At 33.4% G+C, this 26,135-nt stretch overlaps 1 long non-coding RNA gene across 2 annotated transcripts; it reads right to left on the minus strand.

Moving 5' to 3' along the window:
• Positions 1 to 20: 20 nt before the first annotated feature.
• Positions 21 to 25,032, minus strand: LOC139865736 (uncharacterized). 2 transcript variants are annotated; one of them, XR_011765086.1, is made up of 3 exons: positions 24,899 to 25,032; positions 24,535 to 24,622; positions 21 to 170 (listed from the first exon to the last, which is right to left on the minus strand). It is a non-coding gene; the product is annotated as an uncharacterized lncRNA (long non-coding RNA). The 2 variants fall into 2 exon arrangements; XR_011765087.1 differs by lacking the exon at positions 21 to 170 and adding an exon at positions 19,442 to 19,506.
• Between the last annotated feature and the right edge of the window lie 1,103 nt (positions 25,033 to 26,135).

A 26,135-nucleotide genomic window follows, 5' to 3' on the forward strand; every position in this document is an offset into this window, starting at 1 on the left:
TAATCTAAAATATCCTGTTTACAGACGACTATTACATAATGGTTTACAATACAAATATGTTACAACGAAATAAGTTTCTTGAATGCAGTTTTTACACAATATCATACAAGCATGGACTCCAAATCTTGTCCTTATTTAAGTATGCGATAGCGGAAGCTCTTAATAATCACCTAAGAATAAACATGCTTAAAACGTCAACAAAAATGTTGGTGAATTATAGGTTTAACCTATATATATCAAATCGTAACAATAGACCACAAGATTTCATATTTCAATATACATCCCATACATAGAGATAAAAATCATTCATATGGTGAACACCTGATAACCGACATTAACAAGATGCATATATAAGAATATCCCCATCATTCCGGGACACCCTTCGGATATGATATAAATTTCGAAGTACTAAAGCATCCGGTACTTTGGATGGGGTTTGTTAGGCCCAATAGATCTATCTTTAGGATTCGCGTCAATTAGGGTGTCTGTTCCCTAATTCTTAGATTACCAGACTTAATAAAAAGGGACATATTCGATTTCGATAATTCAACCATAGAATGTAGTTTCACGTACTTGTGTCTATTTTGTAAATCATTTATAAAACCTGCATGTATTCTCATCCCAAAAATATTAGATTTTAAAAGTGGGACTATAACTCACTTTCACAGATTTTTACTTCGTCAGGAAGTAAGACTTGGCCACTGGTCGATTCACGAACCTATAACAAATATGTACGTGTATATCAAAGTATGTTCAAAATATATTTACAACACTTTTAATACATTTTGATTTTTTAATTTTATTAAGTCAGCTGTCCTCGTTAGTAACCTACAACTAGTTGTCCACAGTTAGATGTACAGAAATAAATCGATATGTATTATCTTGAATCAATCCACGACCCAGTGTATACACGTCTCAGGCTAGATCACAACTAAAAGTATATATATTTTTGGAATCAACCTCAACCCTGTATAGCTAACTCCAACATTACTGCATATAGAGTGTATATGGTTGTTCCAAATAATATATATACATGGGTCGATATGATATTTCAAAATATTTGCATACGTGTCTATGGTATCCCAAGATTACATAATATATTAGAATACATGTATAATGCAATATAAGTTAGCTAGGATATGATTTGTATAGAATTGTTAATATTTCCCGTAGCTACAAAAATAAAAAATATCCAATCTTGTTTTACCCATAACTTCTTCATTTTAAATCCGTTTTGAGTGAATCAAATTGCTATGGTTTCATATTGAACTCTATTTTATGAATCTAAATAGAAAAAGTATAGGTTTATAGTCGGAATGATAAGTTACAAGTCATTTTTGTAAGAGGTAGTCATTTCAGTCGAAAGAACGACGTCTTGATGACCATTTTGAAAAACATACTTTCACTTTGAGTTTAACCATGATTTTTGGATATAGTTTCATGTTCATAAGAAAAATCATTTTCCCAGAAGAACAACTTTTAAATCAAAGTTTATCATAGTTTTTAATTATCAAACCCAAAACAGCCCGCGGTGTTACTACGACGGCGTATGTCCAGTTTTACGGTGTTTTTCGTGTTTCCAGGTTTTAAATCATTAAGTTAGCATATCATATAGATATAGAACATGTGTTTAGTTGATTTTAAAAGTCAAGTTAGAAGGATTAACTTTTGTTTGCGAACAAGTTTAGAATTAACTAAACTATGTTCTAGTGATTTCAAGTTTATACCTTCGAATAAGATAGCTTTATATGTATGAATCGAATGATGTTATGAACGTCATTACTACCTCAAGTTTTGTGGATAAACCTACTGGAAAAGAGACAAATGGGTCTAGCTTCAAAGGATCTTGGATGGCTTGAAAGTTCTTGAAGTAGAATCATGACACGAAAACAAGTTCAAGTAAGATTTCCACTCGAAATAAGATTGTTATAGTTATAGAAATTGAATCAAAGTTTGAATATGAGTATTACCTTATATTAGAAAGATATCTTACTATAAATAAGAAAGATTTCTTGAGGTTGGATGATCACTCTACAAGATTGGAAGTAAGCTAGCAAACTTGGAAGTATTCTTGATTTTATGAAACTAGAACTTGTAGAATTTATGAAGAACACTTAGAACTTGAAGATATAACTTGAGAGAGATCAATTAGATGAAGAAAATTGAAGAATGAAAGTGTTTGTAGGTGTTTTTGGTCATTGGTGTATGGATTAGAAATAAAGGATATGTAATTTTGTTTTCATGTAAATAAGTCATGAATGATTACTCATATTTTTGTAATTTTATGAGATATTTCATGCTAGTTGCCAAATGATGGTTACCACATGTGTTAGGTGACTCACATGGGCTGCTAATAGCTGATCATTAGAGTGTATATACCAATAGTACATACATCTAAAAGCTGTGTATTGTACGAGTACGGATACGGGTGCATACGAGTAGAATTATTGATGAAACTGAACGAGGATGTAATTGTAAGCATTTTTGTTAAGTAGAAGTATTTTGATAAGTGTCTTGAAGTCTTTCAAAAGTGTATGAATACATATTAAAACACTACATGTATATACATTTTAACTGAGTCGTTAAGTCATCGTTAGTCGTTACATGTAAGTGTTGTTTTGAAACCTTTAGGTTAACGATCTTGTTAAATGTTGTTAACCCAATGTTTATAATATCAAATGAGATTTTAAATTATTATATTATCATGATATTATGATGTACGAATATCTCTTAATATGATATATATACATTAAATGTCGTTACAATGATAATCGTTACATATATGTCTCGTTTCAAAATCATTAAGTTAGTAGTCTTGTTTTTACATATGTAGTTCATTGTTAATATACTTAATGATATGTTTACTTATCATAATAGCATGTTAACAATATATATAACCATATATATGTCATCATATAGTTTTTACAAGTTTTAACGTTCGTGAATCACCGGTCAACTTGGGTGGTCAATTGTCTATATGAAACCTATTTCAATTAATCAAGTCTTAACAAGTTTGATTGCTTAACATGTTGGAAACACTTAATCATGTAAATAACAATTTCATTTAATATATATATATATATATATATATATATATATATATATATATATATATATATATATATATATATATATATATAAACATGGAAAAGTTCGGGACACTACAGTACCTACCCGTTAAATAAATTTCGTCCCGAAATTTTAAGCAGTTGGAGGTGTTGACGTATCTTCTGGAAATAAATGCGGGTATTTCTTCTTCATCTGATCTTCTCATTCCCAGGTGAACTCGGGTCCTCTACTAGCATTCCATCGAACCTTAACAATTGGTAGCTTGTTTTTCTTAAGTCTTTTAACCTCACGATCCATTATTTCGACGGGTTCTTCGATAAATTGAAGTTTTTCGTTGATTTGGATTTCATCTAACGGAATAGTGAGATCTTCTTTAGAAAAACATTTCTTCAACATCAAGACGTGGAAAGTGTTATGTACAGCCGCGAGTTGTTGAGGTAACTCAAGTCGGTAAGCTACTGGTCCGACACGATCAATAATCTTGAATGGTCCGATATACCTTGGATTTAATTTCCCTCGTTTACCAAATTGAACAACGCCTTTCCAAGGTGCAACTTTAAGCATGACCATCTCTCCAATTTCAAATTCTATATCTTTTCTTTTAATGTCAGCGTAGCTCTTATGTCGACTTTGGGCGGTTTTCAACCGTTGTTGAATTTGGATGATCTTCTCGGTAGTTTCTTGTATTATCTCCGGACCCATAATCTGTCTATCCCCCACTTCACTCCAACAAATCAGAGACCTGCACTTTCTACCATAAAGTGCTTCAAACGGCGCCATCTCAATGCTTGAATGGTAGCTGTTGTTGTAGGAAAATTCTGCTAACGGTAGATGTCGATCCCAACTGTTTCCGAAATCAATAACACATGCTCGTAGCATGTATTCAAGCGTTTGTATCGTCCTTTCGCTCTGCCCATCAGTTTGTGGATGATAGGCAGTACTCATGTCTAGACGAGTTCCTAATGCTTGTTGTAATGTCTGCCAGAATCTTGAAATAAATCTGCCATCCCTATCAGAGATAATAGAGATTGGTATTCCATGTCTGGAGACGACTTCCTTCAAATACAGTCGTGCTAACTTCTCCATCTTGTTATCTTCTCTTATTGGCAAGAAGTGTGCTGACTTGGTGAGACGATCAACTATTATCCAAATAGTATCATAACCACTTGCAGTCCTTGGCAATTTAGTAATGAAATCCATGGAAATGTTTTCCCATTTCCATTCCGGGATTTCAGGTTGTTGTAGTAGACCTGATGGTTTCTGATGTTCAGCTTTGACCTTAGAACACGTCAAACATTCTCCTACATATTTAGCAATATCGGCTTTCATACCTGGCCACCAAAAAATGTTTCTTAAGATCTTTGTCCATCTTCCCCGTTCCAGGATGTATTGAGTATCTGGTTTTATGAGCTTCTCTAAGTACCATTTCTCTCATATCTCCAAATTTTGGTACCCAAATTCTTTCAGCCCTATACCGGGTTCCATCTTCCCGAATATTAAGATGCTTCTCCGATCTTTTGGGTATTTCATCCTTTAAATTTCCCTCTTTTAAAACTCCTTGTTTCGCCTCCTTTATTTGAGTAGTAAGGTTAGTGTGAATCATTATATTCATAGATTTTACTCGAATGGGTTCTCTGTCCTTTCTGCTCAAGGCGTCGGCTACCACATTTGCCTTCCCCTGGTGGTAACGAATCTCAAAGTCGTAATCATTCAACAATTCAATCCACCTACGCTGTCTCATATTCAGTTGTTTCTGATTAAATATGTGTTGAAGACTTTTGTGGTCGGTATATATAATACTTTTGACCCCATATAAGTAGTGCCTCCAAGTCTTTAATGCAAAAACAACCGTGCCTAATTCCAAATCATGTGTCATATAATTTTGCTCGTGAATCTTCAATTGTCTAGACGCATAAGCAATCACCTTCGTCCGTTGCATTAATACACAACCGAGACCTTACTTTGATGCGTCACAATAAATCACAAAATCATCATTCCCTTCAGGCAATGACAATATAGGTGCCGTAGTTAGCTTTTTCTTCAATAATTGAAACGCCTTCTCTTGTTCATCCTTCCATTCAAATTTCTTCCCTTTATACGTTAATGCAGTCAAGGGTTTTGCTATTTTGGAGAAATCTTGGATGAATCTTCTGTAGTAACCAGCCAATCCTAAAAATTAACGTATATGCTTCGTAGTTTTTGGGGTTTCCCACTTTTCAACGGTTTCGATCTTTGCCGGTGTGACGATCGCTCCAAATCCATATGGACGAACACATCATTCATCGATTTCATTGCGAGGTATTTGACCTCTATATGATACGTTTTGTAAACATTGCATTCTTTTGAAAAGGCATACCATAAATGAATATTTAAATCAAAGGTTTTCGACATCTGATGATTTGTACATATAGACAATCACTGTAAATAATAGTTTACAATAGTACTTCCGTTGACAATGCAGTCAAAATAAGATACATGGTGATGATTTAGTGAATGCAACGTTTCCTTGAAAAATATGCCATGTACGATTCCATGCACATAGCTTGTCTAACATATAAGCAAACAGCGGAAGACTTCTAGGAAACCTGAGAATAAACATGCTAACAAGTGTCAACACAAAGGTTGGTGAGTTCATAGTTTTAGTGTTTGGCATAATCTGTATATAAAAGTGGATCACAAGATTTCAGTTGTTTCATCCAAAATGTTTATCAAAAGATTCTACAAGATTGAGCACCCTGATAACTAAACTTAACGTATATATAATTTGTACCCTTTGTATAATCATCTTAATAATACACGCAAACCAACGTGTACGCTTCTCAAATAGCATACGTCCGTTAAAAGGCTAGTGCTCTAGCTCGGACGGGGATATCAAGCCCTATGGATCCATATACTACTACTCGCGCCCACCAGTTCTTATAACTGGCAGTTAACAGTTACCAAAGCTAAGGGATTTTCGGTTCAAACTCAGTGTAGAATTTAGTATGTACTTGTATCCATTGCGTTTAAAATAAAGTGCACGTATTCTCAGCCCAAAAATATATATTGCAAAAGCAATTAAAAAGGGATCAATGAAACTCACCTTAGCAGCATATATAGTCGTTCACCAAAATGTGACCGAAACTCAGATTACCAAATAACCGTAGATCTCAACGTATCAGTATTGAGATCCAATATTGTAGGAAAGTACGTAGACGTAACGGAGATGATAAACACTAGGTTTGATTCACAAATATACCCCCGAACATTACCCATAACCTCCTTGGCAATAACCCATAATTTCCTTAGCTTTATCCCGCTCGAAAACTCATTTTGAAAGTGACACGCTCATAACCTCGTCGTAGTATTTTATGTATAATACTACTAATAATAATAAGATTAATAATATTATTAATCTTAATAATAATAATAATAATAATAATAATAACAATAATAATAATAATAATAATAATAATAATAATAATAATAATAATAATAATAAATATAAATATAAGAGTGTGAAAGAGAAATGAATGCATCAAAAATCAAAAACGTTCGAGCTTTTATAGAGTTGGCCAGATTTCAGACACCATGCGATCGCATGGTTTCTGTGAGTAATGGCCATGCGATCGCATGGCCCAGGATACCAGCTCACATATTTTTGTTTCTTTGTTTGTCGACATAATATTTAATTATATATATAATATATATAATTTATATAATTAATTATATATTATATTAAATTCACGTGCATATTTGACTTGTAGTTTTCGTTCCGATAAGTCGTACGTTGTTACTCGACTTATGTCCCGGTTCCGGTTTTCGAACGTATTTTCGTACACTTAGAAAACTCGCTTTTTACGTTTCGTGACTCGTACCTTTGTTAAAATATAGTCTTAAATTATCCCTAAACCATACCACTCAAAGTATATCTTAAACTTTCGAGTATTTTGGTCATTTACTTCTAATATATATATATATATATATATATAATACATACATTTTCATTTTGAAATAGTGTTTTACTGTAGCAAAGTCAATTTTTACTGTAGCAATTCACTGTAGCAATTAGTGATTTTTGAAAACACTGTAGCATTTTGGGTACTGTAGCAATTTGAAAATACTGCAGCAAATTAGTGTTTTACTGGTTCATCTTAAACGCTTTAGTTAACTTATCTAAATATCAATCGAATCAATAAACGAATGTTACTATCGTTACTAAATAACTTGAAATTATATATATGTATATATCTTTTTAATATACATAAATCAGTTTTTAAATACACATTGGAAGTTATTTATAAATAAATTTTAATATTTCAACTTATCATATATATTCAAATAGATATTTAAATCAATAAGTTTAATGTACGGTATCAAATAATTAATACATTGTTACCTTTTCAAGTTATAGTATATATGTATCTATTTACATATAATTGTTCGCGAATCGTCGAAAATAACCGAAGGGTATTTAAATATATAAAAGTAGTTCAAAAATTTTGAGATTCAACTTTACAGACTTTGCTTATCTTGTCGGAAACGTTAAAGATTAAGTTTAAATTTAGTCAAAAATTTCCGGGTCATCACAGCCGGGTCCACCTGGATACCTTCTTTGTTCACTATGTGACCGAGGAATTGAACTTCTTCCAACCAAAATGCATACTTTGAAAACTTAGCGTACAGTTTTTCTTTCCTCAATACTTCTAGCACTTTTCTCAAATGTTCTTCATGCTCTTGATCATTCTTTGAGTAAATAAGTATGTCATCGATGAAAACAATGACAAACTTGTCAAGATATAGCCCACACACTCGGTTCATAAGGTCCATGAACACAGCTGGTGCGTTAGTCAATCCAAACGGCATAACCATAAACTCGTAATGACCATAACGCGTCCTAAAGAAGTTTTTGGAATATCATCCTCCTTTACTCGCATTTGATGATATCCAGAACGTAAATCGATCTTCGACTAAACCGACGAGCCTTGTAGTTGATCAAATAAGTCGTCAATTCTCGGCAGTGGATAACAGTTTTTGATGGTAAGTTTGTTCAACTCTCTGTAGTCAATACACAACCTAAATGTACCATCCTTCTTATTGACAAACAAAACAGGAGCTCTCCATGTGATGTGCTTGGTCGAATGAAACCACGTTCTAATAGTTCTTGCAGTTGGCTTTGCAGTTCTTTCATCTCATTGGGTGCGAGTCTATAAGGAGCACGAGCTATTGGTGCAGCTCCTGGTACAAGATCTATTTGAAATTCAACAGATCGATGTGGAGGTAGTCCCGGTAATTCTTTCGAAAATACATCGGAAATTCTTTTGTGACGGGAACATCATTGACGCTCTTTTCTTCAGTTTGTACTTTCTCGACGTGTGCTAGAACAGCATAGCAACCTTTTCTTATTAGTTTTTGTACCTTTAAATTACTAATAAGATGTAGCTTCGTGTTGCCCTTTTCTCCGTACACCATTAAGGGTTTTCCTTTTTCTCGTATAATGCGAATTGCATTTTTATAACAAACGATCTCTGCTTTCACTTCTTTCAACCAGTCCATACCGATCATCACATCAAAACTCCCTAACTCTACTGGTATCAAGTCAATCTTAAATGTTTCGCTAACCAGCTTAATTTCTCGATTCCGACATATATTATCTGCTGAAATTAATTTACCATTTGCTAATTCGAGTAAAAATTTACTATCCAACGGCGTCAATGGACAACTTAATTTAGCACAAAAATCTCTACTCATATAGCTTCTATCCGCACCCGAATCAAATAAAACGTAAGCAGATTTATTGTCAATAAGAAACATACCCGTAACAAGCTCCGGGTCTTCCTGTGCCTCTGCCGCATTAATATTGAAAACTCTTCCGCGGCCTTGTCCATTCGTGTTCTCCTAGTTCGGGCAATTTCTAATAATGTGGCCCAATTTTCCACATTTATAACAAACTACATTGGCATAACTTGCTCCGACACTACTTGCTCCGCCATTACTCGTTCCGACACCATTTGTTCCTTTCGTTCTGTTAACCCCTGGTCCGTAGACCTCACACTTCGCCGCGCTATGACCATTTCTTTTACACTTGTTGCAAAATTTGGTGCAGAACCCCGAGTGATACTTTTCACACCTTTGGCATAGCTGCTTCTGATTGTTGTTGTTGTTGCGGTTGTTATTGTTGTTGGAATGATTGTTGTAGTTGTTGTTGTTGTTGTTTTGTCGTTTATTGTAGTTGCGATTGATGTTGCGATTGTTGGGATAGTTGTTGTTGTTTTGGTGACTCTTATCACCGTTTTCCTCCCACTTTCTTTTGACTAGCTTCACGTTGGCCTCTTCAGCCGCCTGTTCTTTAATTCTTCCCTCATTCTGGTTCACTAGTTTATGAGCCATTCTACATGCCTTTTGTATTGAGGCAGGCTCGTGTGAACTTATATCTTCTTGGATTCTCTCCGGTAACCCTTTCACAAACACGTCGATCTTCTCTTCCTCATCTTCGAACGCTCTCGGACACAATAGGCACAATTCTGTGAGTCGTCTTTCGTACGAAGTAATACCAAATCCCTGTGTTTGTAACCCTCTAAGTTCTGACTTGAGCTTATTGACCTCGGTTCTAGGACGGTACTTCTCGTTCATCAAGTGCTTGAATGCTGACCACGGTAGCGCATAAGCAGCATCTTGTCCCACTTGCTCTAGATAGGTATTCCACCATGTTAACGCAATACCTGTGAAGGTATGCGTAGCGTACTTCACTTTGTCTCCTTCAGCACACTTACTTATGGCAAAGATCGATTCAACTTTCTCGGTCCACCGTTTCAATCCGATTGGTCCTTCGGTCCCATCAAATTCTGAAGGTTTGCAGGTAGTGAATTCCTTGTAGGAGCATCCTACACGATTTCTTGTGCCGTTAGCTGTATTACTAGATTCAGAGTTATTGTTGGTATGTAGCGCGGCCTGTACTGCGGATATGTTTGAAGCAAGAAAGGCACGAAATTCCTCTTCGCTCATATTCAAGGTGTGTCGAGTAGTCGGTGCCATTTCCTTCAAAAATAGTCAAATGAAACAAGTTAATCATATAGAATATCAAGAGTAGTCAATAGTATTTTGTAGCGTAATATGAACTTATTTATAAAAGCTCTTTCTTCATATTAGCGTTTTATACTCTTTAATTCGGGTAGTACATACCCGTTAAGTTCATACTTAGTAGCTAACATACCATTTCAACTACTACAATTCTATATGAAAAACTAATCACAAAAAAAATATATATCATATTCAAACCTTTATACAATAACTTGCAAACTTACAATACCACTATTTTACATATAGCATGAAACATAGCACATAAAACTTTGATACAAAGTAGTTGCGAAGATAATTCTAATAAGTAAATAAGGCGTTCAGCAAAGGCAATAAAGACACATAATTCATACGTCCAGAAACAAGTCATGCATTCTGGTTTTACTAATACCACTTCCCATCCTTGGTTTTGTGGAACATAACAGTTGTGATCGATAGTAAGACAATGTGTTGTAACGTCGTCAAAAGGATGAAGGTTACGTAATGACCAACAGTCTCGTAATAACATAAAAACCTCATTTCTTACCCCAATTACCGACTTCGTCACTTGTGGGAACGTTTTGTATAATAGTTGTAGCCCGATGTTCTTGGTCTCACTTTGGTGAGAAGCGAACATTACTAACCCGTAAGCATAACATGCTTCTTTATGTTGCATGTTAGCCGCTTTTTCTAAATCATGAAGTCCTATATTCGGATATATTGAGTCAAAATAATTTCTTAACCCGTTGCGTAAAATAGCATTTGGGTTCCCCGCAATATATGCGTCAAAGTAAACACATCGTAACTTATGGATTTCCCAATGTGATATCCCCCATCTTTCGAACGAAAGACTTTTATAAATCAAGGCATTCTTGGAACGTTCTTCGAATGTCTTACAAACTGATCTCGCCTTAAATAGTTGTGCCGAGGAATTCTAACCGACTCTAGACAAGATTTCATCAATCATGTCTCCAGGTAGGTCTCTTAAAATATTGGTTGTCTATCCATTTTGTGTTTTTATACTGTAAAATAGACAAGAGTTAGATTCATAAAAAAATACTTATTAATACAAGTAATTTTTACATATATCATAAAGCATAAGCACACTATATTATATATATTACACCACACGAATACAAATATCTTATTCCGACTCGGTCGTTTCTTCTTCTTCGGTTTTGGTTCATTTTGCCAAGTTTCTAGGGATATATGATGTTCTCCTAATACGAGCCGTCGTTTTCCACATTGGTTTAGAAAAACCTGGTGGTTTAGAGGTTCCCGGGTTATTATCACAACTTAAGAAATACGGGTGTTGACGATACATATAAAGTTCATCGGGTTTGGCATCAAATTTCTCTATTTTTATGCCCTTTCCCTTATTGTTCTCTTTTGCCTTATTAAATTGTGTTGGGGTAATTTCTATAACATCATCGGAATTCTTGTCGGGATCCGATTCATCGGAGAATTGGTAATCCTCCCAATACTTTGCTTCCTTGGCGGAAACACCATTGACCATAATTAACCTTGATCGGTTGGTTGAGGATTTTCTTCTACTTAACCATTTTATTATTTCCCCCACTGGTTCTATTTCTTCTTCCGGTTCCGATTCTTCTTCCGGTTCCGACTCTTCTTCCGGTTCCTCTTCGGGAACTTGTGAATTAGTCCACGAATCATTCCAATTTACATTTGACTCTTCATTATTATTAGGTGAGTCAATGGGACTTGTTCTAGAGGTAGACATTTATCACATAATATCAAACACGTTAAGAGATTAATATATCACATAATATTCACATGTTAAAAATATATAGTTTCCAACAAAATTTGTTAAGCAATCATTTTTCAAGTAAACACGGTCGAAGTCCAGACTCACTAATGCATCCTAACAAACTCGATAAGACACACTAATGCAAAATTCTGGTTCTCTAAGACCAACGCTCAGATACCAACTGAAATGTCTCGTTCTTATTGATTAAAAACGTTCCATATTAATTGATTTCGTTGCGAGGTTTTGACCTCTATATGTGACATTTTTTCAAAGACTGCATTCATTTTAAAACAAACCATAACCTTTATTTCATCAATAAAGGTTTAAAAAACTTTAAGTAGATTATCAAATAATGATAATCTAAAATATCCTGTTTACACACGACTATTACATAATGGTTTACAATACAAATATGTTACAACGAAATAAGTTTCTTGAATGCAGTTTTTACACAATATCATACAAGCATGGACTCCAAATCTTGTCCTTATTTAAGTATGCGACAGCGGAAGCTCTTAATAATCACCTGAGAATAAACATGCTTAAAACGTCAACAAAAATGTTGGTGATTTATAGGTTTAACCTATATATATCAAATCGTAACAATAGACCACAAGATTTCATATTTCAATATACATCCCATACATAGAGATAAAAATCATTCATATGGTGAACACCTGGTAACCGACATTAACAAGATGCATATATAAGAATATCCCCATCATTCCGGGACACCCTTCGGATATGATATAAATTTCGAAGTACTAAAGCATCCGGTACTTTGGATGGGGTTTGTTAGGCCCAATAGATCTATCTTTAGGATTCGCGTCAATTAGGGTGTCTGTTCCCTAATTCTTAGATTACCAGACTTAATAAAAAGGGACATATTCGATTTCGATAATTCAACCATAGAATGTAGTTTCACGTACTTGTGTCTATTTTGTAAATCATTTATAAAACCTGCATGTATTCTCATCCCAAAAATATTAGATTTTAAAAGTGGGACTATAACTCACTTTCACAGATTTTTACTTTGTCGGGAAGTAAGACTTGGCCACTGGTCGATTCACGAACCTATAACAAATATGTACATATATATCAAAGTATGTTCAAAATATATTTACAACACTTTTAATACATTTTGATGTTTTAAGTTTATTAAGTCAGCTGTCCTCGTTAGTAACCTACAACTAGTTGTCCACAGTTAGATGTACAGAAATAAATCGATATATATTATCTTGAATCAATCCACGACCCAGTGTATACACGTCTCAGGCTAGATCACAACTCAAAGTATATATATTTTTGAAATCAACCTCAACCCTGTATAGCTAACTCCAACATTACTGCATATAGAGTGTCTATGGTTGTTCCAAATAATATATATACATGAGTCGATATGATATGTCAAAACATTTGTATACGTGTCTATGGTATCTCAAGATTACATAATATATTAGAATACATGTATAATACAATATAAGTTAGCTAGGATATGATTTGTATAGAATTGTTAATATTTCCCGTAGCTACAAAAATAAAAAATATCCAATCTTGTTTTACCCATAACTTCTTCATTTTAAATCCGTTTTGAGTGAATCAAATTGCTATGGTTTCATATTGAACTCTATTTTATGAATCTAAACAGAAAAAGTATAGGTTTATAGTCGGAATTATAAGTTACAAGTCATTTTTGTAAGAGGTAGTCATTTCAGTCGAAAGAACAACGTCTTGATGACCATTTTGAAAAACATACTTTCACTTTGAGTTTAACCATGATTTTTGAATATAGTTTCATGTTCATAAGAAATATCATTTTCCCAGAAGAACAACTTTTAAATCAAAGTTTATCATAGTTTTTAATTATCAAACCCAAAACAGCCCGCGGTGTTACTACGACGGCGTATGTCCAGTTTTAGGGTGTTTTTCGTATTTTCAGGTTTTAAATCATTAAGTTAGCATATCATATAGATATAGAACATGTGTTTAGTTGATTTTAAAAGTCAAGTTAAAAGGATTAACTTTTGTTTGCGAATAAGTTTAGAATTAACTAAACTATGTTCTAGTGATTTCAAGTTTAAACCTTCGAATAAGATAGCTTTATATGTATGAATCGAATGATGTTATGAACATCATTACTACCTAAAGTTTTGTGGATAAACCTACTGGAAAAGAGACAAATGGATCTAGCTTCAAAGGATCTTGGATGGCTTGAAAGTTCTTGAAGTAGAATCATGACACGAAAACAAGTTCAAGTAAGATTTTCACTCGAAATAAGATTGTTATAGTTATAGAAATTGAATCAAAGTTTGAATATGAGTATTACCTTATATTAGAAAGATATCTTACTATAAATAAGAAAGATTTCTTGAGGTTGGATGATCACTCTACAAGATTGGAAGTAAGCTAGCAAACTTGGAAGTATTCTTGATTTTATGAAACTAGAACTTGTAGAATTTATGAAGAACACTTAGAACTTGAAGATATAACTTGAGAGAGATCAATTAGATGAAGAAAATTGAAGAATGAAAGTGTTTGTAGGTGTTTTTGGTCATTGGTGTATGGATTAGAAATAAAGGATATGTAATTTTGTTTTCATGTAAATAAGTCATGAATGATTACTCATATTTTTGTAATTTTATGAGATATTTCATGCTAGTTGCCAAATGATGGTTACCACATGTGTTAGGTGACTCACATGGGCTGCTAATAGCTGATCATTAGAGTGTATATACCAATAGTACATACATCTAAAAGCTGTGTATTGTACGAGTACGGATACGGGTGCATACGAGTAGAATTATTGATGAAACTGAACGAGGATGTAATTGTAAGCATTTTTGTTAAGTAGAAGTATTTTGATAAGTGTCTTGAAGTCTTTCAAAATTGTATGAATACATATTAAAACACTACATGTATATACATTTTAACTGAGTCGTTAAGTCATCGTTAGTCGTTACATGTAAGTGTTGTTTTGAAACCTTTAGGTTAACGATCTTGTTAAATGTTGTTAACCCAATGTTTATAATATCAAATGAGATTTTAAATTATTATATTATCATGATATTATGATGTACGAATATCTCTTAATATGATATATATACATTAAATGTCGTTACAACGATAATAGTTACATATATGTCTCGTTTCAAAATCATTAAGTTAGTAGTCTTGTTTTAACATATGCAGTTCATTGTTAATATACTTAATGATATGTTTACTTATCATAATATCATGTTAACTATATATATAACCATATATATGTCATCAAATAGTTTTTACAAGTTTTAACGTTCGTGAATCACCGGTCAACTTGGGTGGTCAATTGTCTATATGAAACCTATTTCAATTAATCAAGTCTTAACAAGTTTGATTGCTTAACATGTTGGAAACACTTAATCATGTAAATAACAATTTCATTTAATATATATATAAACATGGAAAAGTTCGGGTCACTACACTCGCACCCAACGAGATGAAAGAACTGTAAAGCCAAATGCAAGAACTATTAGAACGTGGTTTCATTTGACCAAGCACATCACCATGGGAAGCTCCTGTTTTGTTTGTCAAGAAGAAGGATGGTACATTTAGGTTGTGTATTGACTACAGAGAGTTGAATAAACTTACCATCAAAAACCGTTATCAACTTCCGAGAATTGACGACTTATTTGATCAACTACAAGGCTCGTCGGTTTATTCGAAAATCGATTTACGTTCTGGATATCATCAAATGCGAGTAAAGGAGGATGATATTCCAAAAACTGCTTTTAGGACGCGTTATGGTCATTACGAGTTTATGGTTATGCCGTTTGGATTGACTAACGCACCAGCTGTATTCATGGACCTTATGAACCGAGTGTGTGGGCCATATCTTGACAAGTTTGTCATTGTTTTCATCGATGACATACTTATTTACTCAAATAATGATCAAGAGCACGAAGAACATTTGAGAAAAGTGCTAGAAGTATTGAGGAAAGAAAAACTGTACGCTAAGTTTTCAAAGTGTGCATTTTGGTTGGAAGAAGTTCAATTCCTCGGTCACATAGTGAACAAAGAAGGTATCCAGGTAGACCCGGCAAAGATCGAAACCGTTGAAAAGTGGGAAACCCTAAAAACTCCGAAGCATATACGTCAATTTTTAGGATTGGCTGGTTACTACAGAAGATTCATCCAAGATTTCTCCAAAATAGCAAAACCCTTGACTGCATTAACGCATAAAGGGAAGAAATTTGAATGGAAGGATGAACAAGAGAAGGCGTTTCAGTTATTGAAGAAAAAGCTAACTACGGCACCTATATTGTCATTGCCTGAAGGGAATGATGATTTTGTTATTTATTGTGACGCATCAAAGCAAGGTCTCGGTTGTGTATTAATGCAACGAACGAAGGTGATTGCTTATGCGTCTAGACAATTGAAGATTCACGAGCAAAATTATACAACTCACGATTTGGAATTGGGTTCTGTTGTTTTTGCATTAAAGACTTGGAGGCATTATTTATATGGGGTCAAAAGTATTATATATACCGACCACAAAAGTCTCCAACATATATTTAATCAGAAGCAACTGAATATGAGACAACGCAGGTGGATTGAACTGTTGAATGATTATGATTTTGAGATTCGATACCACCCGGGGAAGGCGAATGTGGTAGCTGACGCTTTGAGTAGAAAGGACAGAGAACCTATACGGGTAAAAGCTATGAATATAATTATTCGTACTAACCTTACTACTCAAATAAAGGAGGCGCAAAAGGGGGTTGTAAAAGAAGGAAAGTTGAAGAATGAGATACCCAAAGGATCAGAGAAACATCTTAATATTTGGGAAGACGGAACCCGATATAGGGCTGATAGAATTTGGGTACCAAGGTTTGGAAATGTGAGAGAAATGGTACTTAAAGAAGCACATAAAACCAGATATTCAATACATCCCGGAGCGGGGAAGATGTATAAAGATCTCAAGAAACACTTTTGATGGCCGGGTATGAAAGCCTATATTGCTAAATATGTAGGAGAATGTTTGACGTGTTCTAAGGTCAAAGGTGAACATCAGAAACCATCAGGTCTACTACAATAACCTGAAATTCCGGAATGGAAATGGGAAAATATTACCATGAATTTCATTACTAAATTGTCAAGGACTGCAAGTGGTTATGATACTATTTGGGTAATAGTTGATCGTCTCACCAAGTCAGCACACTTCCTGCCAATGAGAGAAGATGACAAAATGGAGAAGTTGGCGCGATTGTATTTGAAGGAGGTTGTCTCCAGACATGGAATACCCGTCTCTATTATCTCTGATAGGGATGGTAGATTTGTTTCAAGGTTCTGGCATACGTTGCAACAAGCATTGGGGACTCGTCTAGACATGAGTACTGCCTATCATCCACAAACTGATGGGCAGAGTGAAAGGATGATACAAACGCTTGAAGACATGCTACGAGCATGTGTTATTGATTTCGGAAACAGTTGGGATCGACACCTACCGTTAGCAGAATTTTCCTACAACAACAGTTATCATTCTAGTATTGAGATGGCGCCGTTTGAGGCACTTTATGGTAGAAAGTGCAGGTCTCCGATTTGTTGGAATGAAGTGGGGGATAGACAGATTACGGGTCCGGAGATAATACAAGAAACTACCGAGAAAATCATCCAAATTCAACAACGATTGAAAACCGCCCAGAGTCGACAAAAGAGCTACGCGGACAGTAAAAGAAAAGATATAGAGTTTGAAATTGGAGAAATGGTCATGCTTAAGGTTTCACCTTGGAAAGGCTTTGTTCGATTTGGTAAACGGGGGAAACTAAATCCAAGGTACATTGGACCATTCAAGATTATAGATCGTGTCGGACCAGTAGCTTACCAACTGGAGCTACCTCAACAACTCGCGGCTGTACATAACACTTTCCACGTCTCGAATTTGAAGAAATGTTTTGCTAAAGAAGATCTCACTATTCCGTTGGACGAAATCCAAATCAATGAAAAACTTCAATTCATTGAAGAACCCGTCGAAATAATGGATCGTGAGGTTAAGAGACTTAAGCAAAACAAGATACCGATTGTTAAGGTTCGATGGAATGCTCGTAGAGGACCCGAGTTCACCTGGGAGCGTGAAGATCAGATGAAGAAGAAATACCCGCATCTATTTCCAGAAGATTCGTCAACACCTTCAACAGCTTAAAATTTCGGGACGAAATTTATTTAACGGGTAGGTACTGTAGTGACCCAAATTTTCCATGTTTATATATATTAATTGAGATTGATATTTACATGACTAAATGTTTCCAACGTTTTAAGCAATCAAACTTGTTAAGACTTGATTAAATGAAATAAGTTTCATATAGACAATTGATCACCCAAGTTGACCGGCGATTCACGAATGTTACAAAATTGTGAAAACTACATGTTTTGGTATATATAGACATATATATATGGTTGATATGAGATTATGATGAGTAAGTATCTCACTAAGTATATTAACAATGTGTGATATACATAAGAAATGAGTTTACTAAGTTAAGAAACTCGAAATGATATATATAACGATTATCGTTATGATAACGTCTACTAAATACATATGTATCATATTAAGATATTGATACACTATATTTAACATGATAAAATGATATTTAAATATATCATTAAGTGTGTTAACAATGAACTACATATGTAAAAACAAGACTACTAACTCGAGAATTACGAAACGAGACTTATATGTAACGATTATCGTTGTAACGATATTTTAATGTATGTATCATATTAAGAGATATTCATACATCATAATATCATGATAATATAATAATTTAACATCTCATTTGATATAATAAACATTGGGTTAACAACATTAATTGAGATCGTTAACTTAAAGGTTTCAAAACAACACTTACATGTAACGACTAACGAAGACTTAACGACTCCATTAGAATGTATATACATGTTGTGTTTTGATATGTATTCTTACACTTTTGAAAGACTTCAAGACACATATCAAATTACTTCTACTTAACAAAAATGCTTACAATTACATCCTCGTTCAGTTCCATCAACAATTCTACTCGTATGCACCCGTATTCGTACTCGCACAATACACAGCTTTTAGATGTATGTACTATTGGTATATACACTCTAATGATCAGCTCTTAGCAGCCCATGTGAGTCACCTAACACATGTAGGAACCATCATTTGACAACTAGCATGAAATATCTCATAAAATTACAAAAATATTAGTAATCATTCATGACTTATTTACATGAAAACAAAATTACATATCCTTTATATCTAATCCATATACCAACCAATTTTCTTCATCTAATTGATCTCTCTCAAGTTCCATCTTCAAGTTCTAAGTGTTCTTCATAAATTCCATAAGTATAGTTTCATAAAAATCAAGAATACTTCCAAGTTTGCAAGTCTACTTCCAAGCTTTCTAATCCATTCCAAGTAATCATCTAAGATCAAGGAACCTTTGTTATTTATAGTAGGTTATCTTTCTAATTCAAGGTAATATTCATATTCAAACTTTGATTCAATTTCTACAACTATAACAATCTTATTTCGAGTGAAAATCTTACTTGAACTGTTTTCGTGTCATGATTCTGCTTCAAGAACTTTCAAGCCATCCAAGCATCCTTTGAAGCTAGATCCATTTTTCTCATTTTCAGTAGTTTTATCCAGAAAACTTGAGGTAGTAATGATTTTCATAACATCATTCGATTCATACATATAAAGCTATCTTATTCGAAGGTTTAAACTTGTAATCACTAGAACATAGTTTAGTTAATTCTAAACTTGTTCGCAAACAAAAGTTAATCCTTCTAACTTGACTTTTAAAATCAAATAAACACATGTTCTATATCTATATGATATGCTAACTTAATGATTTATAACCTGGAAACACGATGAACACCATAAAATCGGATATACGCCGTCGTAGTGAAACCGGGGGCTGTTTTGGTTTGGATAATTAAAAACTATGATAAACTTTGATTTAAAAGTTGTTCTTCTGGAAAAATGATTTTTCATATGAACATGAAACTATATCCAAAAATCTTAGTTAAACTCAAAGTGAAAGTATGTTTTTCAAAATGGTCATCAAGATGTCGTTCTTTCGACGGAAATGACTACCTCTTTAGTAATTGACATGTAACTTAAAATTCCGACTATAAACCTATAATTTTTCTGTTTGGATTCTTAAATTAGAGTTCAATATGAAACCATAGCAATTTGATTCACTCAAAACGGATTTAAAATGAAGAAGTTATGGGTAAAACAAGATTGGATATTTTTGATCTTTTTAGCTACGGAAAATGTTTCACAAATCTATACAAATCATATCTTAGCTAACTTATATTGTATTATACATGTATTCTAATATATTATGTAATCTTGGGATACCATAGACACGTATGCAAAAGTTTTGACATATCATATCGACCCATGTATATATATTATTTGGAACAACCATAGACACTCTATATGCAGTAATGTTGGAGTTAGCTATACAGGATTGAAGTTGATTCCAAAAATATATATACTTTGAGTTGTGATCTAGCCTGAGATGTGTATACACTGGGTCGTGGATTGATTCAAGATAATATATATCGATTTATTTCTGTACATCTAACTGTGGACAACTAGTCGTAGGTTACTAACGAGGACAGCTGACTTAATACACTCAAATCTTTAAAACATAATAAAAATGGTTGTAATTATATTTTGATCATACTTTGATATATATGTACATATTTGTATAGGTTCGTGAATCGATCCGTGGCCAAGTCTTATTTCCGAGGAAGGAAATATCTGTGAAAGTGAGTTATAGTCCCACTTTTAAAATCTAATATTTTTGGGATGAGAATACATGCAGGTTTTATAAATGATTTACAAAATAGACACAAGTACGTGAAACTACATTCTATGGTTGAATTATCAAAATCGAATATGCCCCTTTTTATTAAGTCTGGTAATCTAAGAATTAGGGAACAGACACCCTAATTGACGCGAATCCTAAAGATAGATCTATTGGGCCTAACAAACCCCATCCAAAGTACCAGATGCTTTAGTACTTCGAAATTTATATCATATCCGAAGGGTGTCCCGGAATGATGGGGATATTCTTATATATGCATCTTGTTAATGTCGGTTACCAGGTGTTCACCATATGAATGATTTTTATCTCTATGTATGGGATGTGTATTGAAATATGAAATCTTGTGGTCTATTGTTACGATTTGATATATATAGGTTAAACCTATAACTCACCAACATTTTTGTTGACGTTTAAAACATGTTTATTCTCAGGTGAATACTAAGAGCTTCCGCTGTTGCATACTAAAATAAGGACAAGATTTGGAGTCCATGTTTGTATGATATTATGTAAAAACTGCATTCAAGAAACATATGTCGATGTAATATATTTCTATTGTAAACCATTATGTAATGGTTGTGTGTAAACAGTATATTTTAGATTATCATTATTTGATAATCTACGTAATGTTTTTAAAACCTTTATTGATAAAATAAAGGTTATGGTTGTTTTAAAAATAAATGCAGTCTTTGAAAAACGTCTCATATAGAGGTCAAAACCTCGCAACGAAATCAATTAATATGGAACGTTGATAATCAATATGAACAGGACATTTCATAGTATATGTCCATTGAACATGGATTCTTTTCTAGCTTTTCTCGAAGAAACTGATTCAACTTCTCCATATTAAAGCCCCGAACATCTACTTATCAAACGTCATTTTAAGCCCTTTAGAGAGTTCCGTTTTTCCATCATTCCATTCAAAATCACAGCCATGATACACGTCGAAACGTATTTCGAATCCATTTTTATTATGTGTTTATGAAACAATCAAAATTCACTTTTATAATCGTAAATCTACAAATAATCCGAAGTTTTAAACTTCGGTTTCAGACCTTTCAGAAAAAGCATGCAAAACCGATGTTTGAAACTTCGGTTTCTCGGGTACTAGACTGTTACCTTTTACTGTTACCTGTTACCTTTTACTGTTCGGCAGCTTTTACTGAAACCGAATTTTGAAATGCCAGTTTTCAATTATAAACTACTCTATATAAACCAACATCTATTAGAAGAAACGGATGTATCACTCTCTTCTTCAAACCTAAATTTTAAATTTGTAAACATGTCACCAATTATTGTTCAGATTAATGTGTATTGGAATGATCAGTTTTCACCACAATTCAAGTTTTACTATGGGTACAAATATAAGTACTTTAAAAATGTGGATGTTAGTCGGACAATTTCAAAGGTGTTTGAGTGGCTGAAAGAAAACACTACGAAAACACTCGGGCGTGATGTTTTGGAATGAAGGTAAAGGAAAATTCGAGCATCTTTGCGAGGAAGATGAATGGAATTTAATCAAAAATGAAGCAATTGTGAAAAACCAACATCTTTCATTGCATCTAATTTAATTATGTGTTAAATTTCTATGTGTTGTATGTGTTATTTTTGTTTTTAATTACGTATTTTTTATTTTCAAAAAAATGTAACCGTGATTTTGATATTAATAAAAGTGTTGTTCAAAATATTTGTATTTGCATCTTACTACTATTACTAATATTTTATTGTTTGTAATGTTATTATTGATTTTAAGGTAATAGTAGCGTATATAACTGTAAAAAATGAAGGTATTTCGTATGCCCGAGAGACATATTAAATTAATGTGGCTAATATGTTTTGATCCAAGTCGGGTCATACCCAATAACAAGCTTACCGACACCTTATACGTATTTAATCTTAACGATTGGATCATTAAATAAATACGCGACACTTGGATTTTAGAAAATCGGTTTTCTAAAATATTATCACTTGAGATAAATTATTTGGATAATTTATATGATAAGGATTTAATTATTTATAGGTTTAAATAATTATGTTGTGTTATATTTTATAAATGGTTTATAAAATATGCAAGTAACTTAATAAAGACATGGTGTTTTATAACAAGTTTATAAAAATTGCAAATGGTATTATAATACTCCCATGGTGTACGTTTTGGGACTCTAAGGGGAACAACCCATGCTAGTCTTTGTTACTTTTAATATGACATTCCTCAAGTGCATGCAACTCTTTTAACCAAGCATTGACTTACTCATTTTGATACAACAAGTTAAAGTTATTCTCTCCTTGTTTTGAGCTGCTGCTGGCCGTGACATACCAAGGAGAAAGAATGGAGTTTTTGCTTGGTAATCTAGTTGAATAAGTGTCTAAAATCCTAACTTATCAAAGGTGGTGTTGGTGTATCAAAAGCTTGGGGTATTTTCACACTTGAGGCTTCAAGTTAGAGGCTTTCAGTCATAATCTTCATCATCATCTTGCTCTTTTGAAAACAGCCCTCAAACACACTTGAGGAGGTATATATCTTACTTCCTTTTTCTTATATGTAAGCATATGTTTCAAGACTTGATAACAATATGGAATTCATTCAAAATGGTTTAACATATAAACTTGTTTTTATAAACAATCATGCTTCCACTTTCTTTAACTATCATAAAATGGTTTTGTGATTATGTTGACATTAAGAACTTGTTGTTATGTTGAATTTCATAAAAAAAAAAACTATTAAATCTAAGTTATTTAAGTAAATTAGGGTTTAAAAATACAGAAAACTCAAAACCGAAGTTTGGAACTTCGGATTTGACCAAAACCGAAGTTCCAAACTTCGGTTTTGGTTTTCCACTGATACCTCACCTAAAACCGAAGTTCCAAACTTCGGATTTGGCAAAACCGAAGTTTGGAACTTCGGTTTTACCATTTTCGTAACGAATTTTGTAAAATTTCTATTTTTGCAAGAGAGTTTAATAAGATTACTATTTTTTTTTAAAAATCAAAAAGAGAATGTACGATATCAAAAAATGATAATTAATCAAGTATATTCGACATGGTGGATTGACTGCCCCTTGGACCCACAAGGGGGCGCAGCCCCTGAACCCGGCCATTTTCGCGTGCATGAATTAATTCTTACGGGCGTGTACTCCACACTCGCCGAACCCGTTAATAAGTACAAGTCAATAACCTTTTGCTTGCATGTAAATCACCAACAAATTTACCCTAATTTACTAATATCAATCATTTTTTAAAATGAATTTAGTGAAATTTACGTTGAATAACAGAGAAAAATGACATTTATCATTACTATCTTAAATTCAACAACATTTTTTTTGGTGAGCGAGAAAACCCTCCTATGAACGAGCACATTGACTCCCCCCATAAAAGGTAAAATTTCGGGTGATCAAGCCTCTCGAGCGCGAGACCTAGTACCAGGTAAATTGCACATTATGTGCACACTCTAGTCACACTCCATTTTTGAGCAATTTAACATACGAAGTAATTTTCAAGTGACAGAGGAAGTGGTTATTATTATAGATTATACACTAATTAACAAACTTTCTTAAGGCATACGGAGTAATTTTAGGGGACGTAGGGAGGATGTAGTTATTATTATATATTATACTAGTTTATAGCCTGCGACTTCGCGGGATTATAAATACAAGTCTTTTTAATTAGTCTAAATGATCGTATCAATATATTAAAGTCTATTCAAATTGGTTTGTACGTCACATTATGACAACTAACATAAAAAACATTGCAAAACTGTTACAAACAAATGATACATAAAAGTGAAAGAAAATAACTTACTATGTCTAATTTCTCGAATTCCAATAGCAAATTTGAGTGCCCCAACTTTCATGCCATCAGTGTCTACTTCTGAAGCCCTAATACAACACTGCAAAAATCACAGACACATTAATCAGTCATGCAACATACACAACAGTTCACCGAATTGGCACCAAAGGATCACCAAATGGACATAATATTTGACATATATACTATTTATAATCTGGTAGTTACATATCATTATTGTTATTTGCAATGAGATTTACATAATGAATGCAGATTAATGAATGACGATGTTACAATTGAAATGTAAGCAAGACCATTTATTAAGGTCGTATAAGATATATGAATCTATAATTTCAGGCCGGTATGAAAAGGTACTTACAAAGATTACTTTAGTATGAAACAAATTCACGAACCATTTGCTAGACCTCATTCAAGAATTTTCTGACTATCAAAGATATCAGAAAATCGATTCAACATCCATTAACCCGAATGCTACGTGAACCATAAAGAACAAAAAAAAAAAAAAAAACATTAATCGCTACATGAATTTAACATGTTTGGCATAAAACTTATACATTAATAGCAAAGCAGACATAAAATGAATTAATAAAAAGTCAATTCTTAAAACACAAATTTAAACACCCTATAACGACTAAAAATATTATAGTCAGATAAATATACCTTCAATGTTGCATTGTTGCACAATGGAAAGGTGAGGCTCAGATTTATGAATTGACAAAATTGTAGATAAAAAAACGGGACCACACAGTCTTTGTCTCTTAACCTTAGGTGCACTGCTGAAAAATTTAGCAATTTATGAATATGAAGTGCACTTTAAATGGATCCAATTAAGTCCATATATAAAAAATACATACCTCTTGCTTTAAATCAAAGTGCACAACACTCTGGTGATGGCAAAGCTACACCTAAAATTTGATCAACAACTGATTTTGCATCAATTTCTATACTTTAAGTTTCAACCATAAGCACCTCATATAGCCCATTCCCATCATAGCAACCTATAGCATAAAGTACCCAATTAAGCTCAGCTGCATAGATCGTTCAACCCATTATAAATTCGAAGTAACCCATTTTGACCCTAACCCGTTTAAGCCAATTACTTGAAATTTTAAAAAATTAAATCAACGCCAGGTCTGATAGTACCCTTATTATTGACAACTCCTAATAGTGTTTATATGCAAGTGTTTCGATCAACCTCATTTGATAACTACATTGGCAAATATGATACAAATATTGCAAAAATTTCAATGTAAGGTACGAAGCTCAATAAAAAAAATATCGTTCTGCATTTGCCGTTTCAAACCCTAAATTTAATTTTGTATGGATGAATGCTTCGCATACGATTCTAAAACGCCATTTTTGTCATCACCGAATGCACATAGTGTCGATCTGCATCTGCTACTGTAAGAACCCTAATTGTTCGTGATTTTTCTTCTATCGATCTCTTGCATCGTCCCATTATCTTAAGAATTGTAGAGAGAGATGTGTATTTTTTATTCAATTTGTTTCATTGATTTTGTGATAATGATTTTGTGATGATGGGAAGAGTACCAGACCCCCCGTGCTTTCACTCCGTACTTTTTAGGGTATATTTG

This window comes from Rutidosis leptorrhynchoides, chromosome 9 (assembly GCF_046630445.1).
Source record: "Rutidosis leptorrhynchoides isolate AG116_Rl617_1_P2 chromosome 9, CSIRO_AGI_Rlap_v1, whole genome shotgun sequence".
Classification (NCBI taxonomy): Eukaryota; Viridiplantae; Streptophyta; class Magnoliopsida; order Asterales; family Asteraceae; genus Rutidosis; species Rutidosis leptorrhynchoides.